Below are 7,547 nucleotides of genomic sequence, written 5' to 3'. Positions count from 1 at the left end.
ATGAAATTGAAATGTAAATAATGATACAATATGATCTTCTTGTTCTCTGGTCATCATGGTCATGCTGGTGGACAATATATAATATGACTATTTGTTCTCTGGTGAAGAGTTGTTAATTTATTGGCAATCATATGTCATATTCTTAGTTTTATAATTACATGTAACTCCATTAGTGGTGCATCAGTGAATTGTATGCCTACATGTATATGATAGTATATCTCATGTATATCAAGGTAGGATTAATGTTTAAATCAATTACTATCTTTTCCCCGTTATTGCCATAAAAATAACAAAACACTCATATAAGTCTTATAAATGAATATCTCCTTCTTTACAGTTCAACTGAATATCATATGTCTATTTGTAGATCTCTCACTTGGTCAGATACAAATGTATTGCAGATTTTTCAAATATTTCATGAAAGAAACGACAAATTACATCCATGAAATATAATTTTGTTAAATGAAATCCTTTTTTGAAACTCCAATTGTAAGAAAATTCACAAATCTCCAAACTGTCCGTATTTAGAATTCATTTTAACTGAGGTAAAAGCTCTTTAAGATTGTAAACATCAACTTCAGTGATACATGATGATGAAAAAGAAGCTAAATTGTCTAGATAATTTTCCTCTGTCTCTCAGCATCAAAACACTAAATTCCAATTCATTTGGTCTTGAAACAGTCAATGCTTCTGCTTAGTACATATATATAAATTATATAGAATTGCTGTCTTTTTTCTACTTTTCATGGACATATTTGGTGGCTTTCTAAACAAATTTTAATCAGATCTTCCGTAATGGCCATGATGAGTTATAAGGAACTTTCTACTGCAGGTCATCATCCCTGAAATATGAAAATGCAAATATGATATATATTAAATGAAATTTTCAACATGTGAAAAGTAATCAAAAGTTAGTGCAAACATATTTCTTCAAGAAGTTACTGTTAAAATGCTAACAAAATAATTTCCCTGTCCTTATTTGATAATGTCTTCATTCATCATTTGAACAAGGATTTAATTTTCCACACACATTTTAATAAGGTGCACTACATGTACTTTTATAAAACTTTAAAGTTAAATGAAAAATAAACTGTTATCACAGAGATATGTCTCGCCTTTTTGTAATTTTGATAATCATGATAATGCAAATGTTGAAATTAAAATAGCAATACTTTAACATGTAAGTTATGCAAATATTCAAACTCAAAGTCGATGAACCATGACTGAAGGTACATGGCTAAACAATATCCATGGAATGAGATGTGCCAATGCTAATACAACTGCATAACAAATACCATTGACTTATTACAACTTGTTCCCTTTAAACAAACTTAAACACAAACATTAACTTGTAAACTATGTTAAAGTTTCAAAGTCAATGAACCATGATCAGGGGTGGGGCTATATAATCTCCTTGGAAACGATACTTGCAAATGCCAATAAATTTGCATACCAAATATCATTGACTTAACATTAGCAGTTCATCTTAAACTGATCTAATCACAAACTAATACATGTAAACTAAGCAAAAGTTTCAAAGTAAATAGACCATGACTGAGGGGGCGGGGCCAAATATTCTCCATGGAAATGAGATGTGCTAATGCTTATACAACTGAACACCAATTAACATTGGCCTATCACTAATGGTTCCCATTGAACTGACCTAATCACAAACTAATACATGTTAACTAAGCAAAATTTTCAAAGTCTAGACCATGACAACGGGGGCGGAGCCAAATAATCTCCATGGAAATGAGATATGCCAATGCTTATACAACTGCATACCAAATATCATTGACCTACCACTTGTGGTTCACCATGAACTAGACCTTAAATCACAAACTAATACATTGTTGACGCCGCCGTCGCCGGAAACAGCATACCTATGTCTCGCTTTTTGACTCTGTCAAGGCGAGACAAAAACCCAGATGTGCCTATAAGATGTATTATGTAATAAATATTTAAATTTATGTATTTATCTTAATTTACTTTGTTTTGTATCTCCTTTTCCGACAGGAATACTTCAATATCAATATCAGTAATTCACAGCTAAACAAATTTTGCTAGCAAGTTCAGTATATTATTGTATTAATATCTGTCATGTCTGTGTAAATAAATTTTATTGCTGGTACAGATACTTCATTAACATTGATTAAATTAAGAAATTATCATGATTATTGGGTACATTTATTTTTGCAATTTTTGAAGAATGGACAAAAATGTGAGATTTATAATTGCAATTTCAGAAAAATCTGCATACTTGTAGTTATATGTATAGATTTCAGAATGTGAGTTCCTTTTATTGCGATATTCAAAATATTCAAAAATCAATGTACATAATGTAAGAACAGAAATTTATTTGCACAAATTATAAAACAGAAAGAAAAGCCAGGCTCGCTAACATGTTTAACCCATCCACATTCTGTATGTACAATGTATGTTCCTGGAATTCAGTGGTTGTCGTTTGTTGCTGTGTTACATATTTCTTTTTCATTCATTTTTGTTTACATAAATTAGACCATTAATTTTCTCCTTTGAAATGTTTTACATTTGTGATTTTGGGGCCTTTAATAGCCAAATATGCAGAATGGGCTTTACTCATTGTAGAAGGCCATTCAAAGACCCATAGTTGTTAATGTCTGTGTCATTTGGACTCTTGGGGAGAGTTGTCTCATTGTACAATAGTTAGCTGATATCAGGATAAAACAATTTACCTGTCTATAATAATAAAGCTCTCCAAATCAAACCATTACTTTATTTCATCAAAGCTGGAATGGCATACTGTATCTTGTAATTGACAGGGGAGCTAAAATAAATAAGAGAAAGTAATTATTTAATTACATATAGGTACTTTTTTTAAAATAAGGAGCATAAACATATGTATAATGATTCATATAATTTTTAAAATAAAGAAATTACGTCTGCCACACAACCCTAATTTGATATCAGGATTTCCTCCATAGATATATAAATGCCTATTTTTTCTTGGATTTCTAGAATTGCTGCATCCTATGCTAAATAAAGAGCTGTGCTAAAAAAAAGCCAGCCCCCCCCCCCCAAAAAAAATCTAAAATAAACAAGTGAATCTGTGAGCTACTAATATACCCCCATACCCTTAAAGTAAAAGGTAAACAAAGGTTGTTGAGTGATGAATCTGAAAAAGCATCACACGGTATTATCGGGTATAGCTGACACATATAAACCCTGAAACCAAATTTCAGAAATCCTTGTAATGTTCCTGAGAAAGATGCAAAGAAAAATATTCATGGGACGGACGGACTGACTGACTTGAGGATGTACAGACAGAAGTAAAACAGTATACATTGTACCTACCCCCACTTTTTTAAAGACTAAAAGTGGGGGTTTAAAAATTAAAAAAAAAAAAACTTGCGCACAGTGGCACAATTCATGAATAATTCTTATGAATAAAATCCCATAACTGGAATAAGTATAATTTAAAATATATTAAAAATCGTAAAGGAGCTTGCGTTACATTTCAGCAAGTTTCATGAAAATGTGTTTAAGTGTTTTTGAGACATTGTCCAAAAAACGCGATAATTTTGACCCGTTATTATGAATAAAGTCCCTATACTCCAAAACCAGGTATCAAAAATATCTAATAGAAATGGAAAGGAAACTTATGTCAATAAATTTAAACAATTCACCAAAGTTTCATGAAGATTGGTGAAAGCTGTTTTGAGTTATCATCTGAATATTCATCAGCAAGGCATTGCTCCAAATAAAAATATATTTCTTTCAAATATGGGTGATAGCTGTTATTTAATTTATGATTATCAATTTTTGTTTAATTTGTGTTCATGGTGTCTGGTTCAATTTAACCGTTACGCTAGTTGGTCCATAACACTTGTACATGTCATAATTTTTTTTTCTCAGCGGTTGGTGGTAGACTTACTTTCAGAGCAATAAGAATATGAGACCCCCTTAATCTATGGGTTCCTACAAAGCTGTGGCCTTTTCCTTTTATAAATTGATTATGTGATTTGCGTACTTTAGTGATTCCACAAACTGGTCTGTTGTCACAGAATAAACGACTTTATTACAAATGGGGCTTTTTTCTGCCTCTCTGACTTAAGTGCTCTCCCAAAGAAAATTTTATAAATGGGTCCCTTCTGTTTACTGGGGATATATCTTCGAGTAATGGATTTAATTCCTGCCAACAGGGATACAGTTCAGATATTTTATGTAATACTCTATTTTTAGAACGATGATGCATGCAGTGTTCTATTCAATTTAAATACTGTTTTACTTATAAATATATGTAGGTCTCTAAAGCGAGATGGGGACGCTGAAACGCGATGGTCACGCTAAAGTGAGATGGTTTGATATGCTAAAGTGCGATAGTCTGTGCTATTTAATGGAACACGCTAAAATCTGATGCTACGATACGCTTAAGTGCGTTTGTTAGCGAAAGTATTGACGTTTGCAACGTTAAATCGCATTATGACGCTACAAGCCGTTTGTACAAACAAACGCTGTGTCGGCAGGGACAAACATGATTCTGTCAGTATACTGGAAAAAAAATACTTTTCATAAACATAGACTGAAACTGACGTTAGTAAGGGGAAGGTGTATACCATAAAAGAGAGCAAAAATGGCAAAATACACCAAGTGTCAAAGTATTTAATTCGTCCCATGTCATTTACTGGAAAAGCATATAGCTCTTCAACTGTTTCGGTACTTATACATCCTTGGATTTCAAATGTTTGGCTTTGAGTGTTCCTGATGAAGGTAAATCCAGAAAAGCACTTCGGACGCATGAAATTATTAAACGTTTTGTTTTCAATTTTTTACTTGCGTGAAATAAAAGCTACTTTTTAACTTTCTAATTGAATAATTTTGTAAAATCAATTTTTTTAAATATGGTTCGTCATGTCTGTAAAAGAGATGGATACTCGTCAACAAGACAGTAACATAACGACCAGAGGTGTAGTATCATAATATGTTTGCCAATGCTACAAGTCGCTATCAAATGCTTATGTCATTAATGTAATTAACTTTAGAATACCGTATGGCTAACCCCGCAGATAGTATTTTTAACGACCAAAGAGTATCAAAACAACCAGTGTAAAACAATTCAAACGAGAAAGATAACCGACTGATTAATATACAAAATAAACAATAAACAAATAAACAGATAAGAAGATGTGGTGTAATTGTCAACGAACAAATATCCACCAAAGACCAAATATCCTTGATGTATGCACCTAATAACGTTATGACCTTCAATGTGGAGCCTTGGCTTACGTCGCATAGAAAGCTATACAGAATCACAAAATGACTTGTGTAAAACAATTCAAAAGAGAATAACAACGACATGATTTAGAAACAATACAATAAACGAAAAACTAATATGAACACAGCAAAAAACAAAAACCATCGCCTTAATCCTATTCCTATTACACCATCGCACTTTAGCGTGTCATCTGATCGCACTTTAGCGTAGATCATTGCACCTTAGCATGACTATCGCACTTTAGAGTCATACATATATATAAAAAGATCAAGTCAAAGTGGGCAGTCTTGATGAGCAAACTACATATTATTATAATTAGTATAATATTATTGTCTCATGAAAAGCTTCTTCAATTTTTTGCTGCGATTCCTTCCTAATAATGACGGTCATAGGAACATGAGGAAGGCGTCCCAGTTAATCATTAACAAAACCTTTCAAGAAATTATAATATTATTGTGACTATGTATTAAAAATGTTTAAAATTGTTCTATTTAGCCAGCAGTTTAAGTACATAAACTTGCAATTGGTTATATATATATTTCTGACTTGGTAATGATTTGAAAAATACTGGTTCACAGATAATAAGATAATTTATTCAAGGTGCACAGGCTTTTTCCAGAGAAAGACATACTGTCCAGGATATTTCCAAATAATTACCCAGATACCTCAGCCTTCTGCAGTCATTTTTAATGGACATAAAGATGTAATCATGTTGCTGTCACCTTTTAACTTCCTTAAAAGCTTAAGTGGCATCCGATTTCAAAAAATTATTATTTATAGTACGTTTAAATTTGAAGTTCTTTATCACATACAATGACACATGAACCATAAATATTCAATAGAATTGCAAAACTTTTTGACAAGCATGAGAAATAAATTGTACGACAGGAAACATGGAAATAAATAAGGGGAAACTTGTAGCACACACATCGAACCAAACACGAGATACATGTATTGAGAGGTCAAACGTCAAAACATGAAAACAAGTGAAATAAAATATAAACACTGGGTAAAGAGAAAACATTGTATAAAATTCACCCTTTACCGCCCTTTTACATTCAAAGTTGATTAATACCAACAGCACTAAGCAGAAAATAATATAGTATGGACTTCACACTGATTAAATGGTAGGAGTAGAAGTTGGAAAGAGGGGGGTAGTCCAAATAATTATGACGTCTTACAAGGCTTCCTTTTGAGCAAGTTTGTGTGCCCTGTGTTACAAATTAAGAGCTCCATGCTTTGAAAGTATGGGTCATGGCTCCAGCAATGTGGGTGCCGGAGAGAAGTGAACGGTGGAACCCCCCCCCTTCTTTCCCCGAATGGCAGGTTCCTGCTTAACGAAAATTAGAAACGAATTTCAGGGTAAATGTTGATAATGGGCTCTCGGTATAATGGAGGGATCTTGTTTCATTCGATAATCTGTTCATTTATTGATGGGATTCGATAAATTATTCAAATTTCAGATATTTGTTACAGTCTAGTTTCGTTTTGACCACCCTGACCACGTGTATATCAATTATCATGCTTGCCAACAACTGAACTCGTTTTTATCTATAAGTATACAGTTTTTTTTATTTCTGAAGCGAATGATTAACAAAACAAGCAACGTATGTTTCATAAATAATACATATTTGGAGGCTCACACTTACTTTTCTGGTTAGATTTTCACAGAGAAGTGAAAATAATTTTCGCTGCAAGGTTCTTTCCATTCTGCAAACTACAAACATCTATTTGACGGCGATCGTCTACTGATTGGTTAATCTGCAAAAGGAGGCGGGGTCCACAAGCCGACAATCTCGTCAACAAAAACAGCTATTGCAACTGTTTGCCATAATAATTAAAGCACAAACATACAATATTCGTGTTTTGATAAACAAATTACATCATATGTATACCCGTTTTTAGTTAACAGGCATGTATGTAATTTGATTTCATACAGTTTCATCGATAGACGCAGCTTACGGAATCTTCGCCATTAATGAATATATGAATACATAATGAGGTCCTTACGGGGTTATCTGCCCCTGACAAAATCTTATCGAAATTGCCTTAACATCGCTGCGTAAATATCATTTACATTTGTACCACACATGTCAAAAGTATTTGTCCTAAATGTTTTCTTCAAGGTTACCAATATTTGTAAGAGAAACATTAAAAAGTTAGGCACTCCTTGAAGATGAAGACCACCAATAATATAGGAAAAATGTTAAATATTTACTTTCAATCGTTTATCTTAATACACAAAGGAATTTCCAAGTCTCATATAAGAGCCGTCCGCAATGAAAATAAAACT

At 32.7% G+C, this 7,547-nt stretch overlaps 1 long non-coding RNA gene across 1 annotated transcript; it reads right to left on the bottom strand.

The window, feature by feature from the left end:
- Positions 1–303: 303 nt before the first annotated feature.
- Positions 304–7,112, bottom strand: LOC127710326 (uncharacterized). Its single transcript, XR_007986139.1, has 3 exons — positions 6,904–7,112; positions 2,715–2,806; positions 304–842 (listed from the first exon to the last, which is right to left on the bottom strand). It is a non-coding gene; the product is annotated as an uncharacterized LOC127710326 (long non-coding RNA).
- Between the last annotated feature and the right edge of the window lie 435 nt (positions 7,113–7,547).

Source organism: Mytilus californianus, unplaced genomic scaffold (genome assembly GCF_021869535.1).
Source record: "Mytilus californianus isolate M0D057914Y unplaced genomic scaffold, xbMytCali1.0.p SCAF_71, whole genome shotgun sequence".
NCBI classification, from domain to species: Eukaryota; Metazoa; Mollusca; class Bivalvia; order Mytilida; family Mytilidae; genus Mytilus; species Mytilus californianus.
Note: the sequence above shows the minus strand (reverse complement) of the source record. Positions and strands in the feature narration are given on the sequence as shown.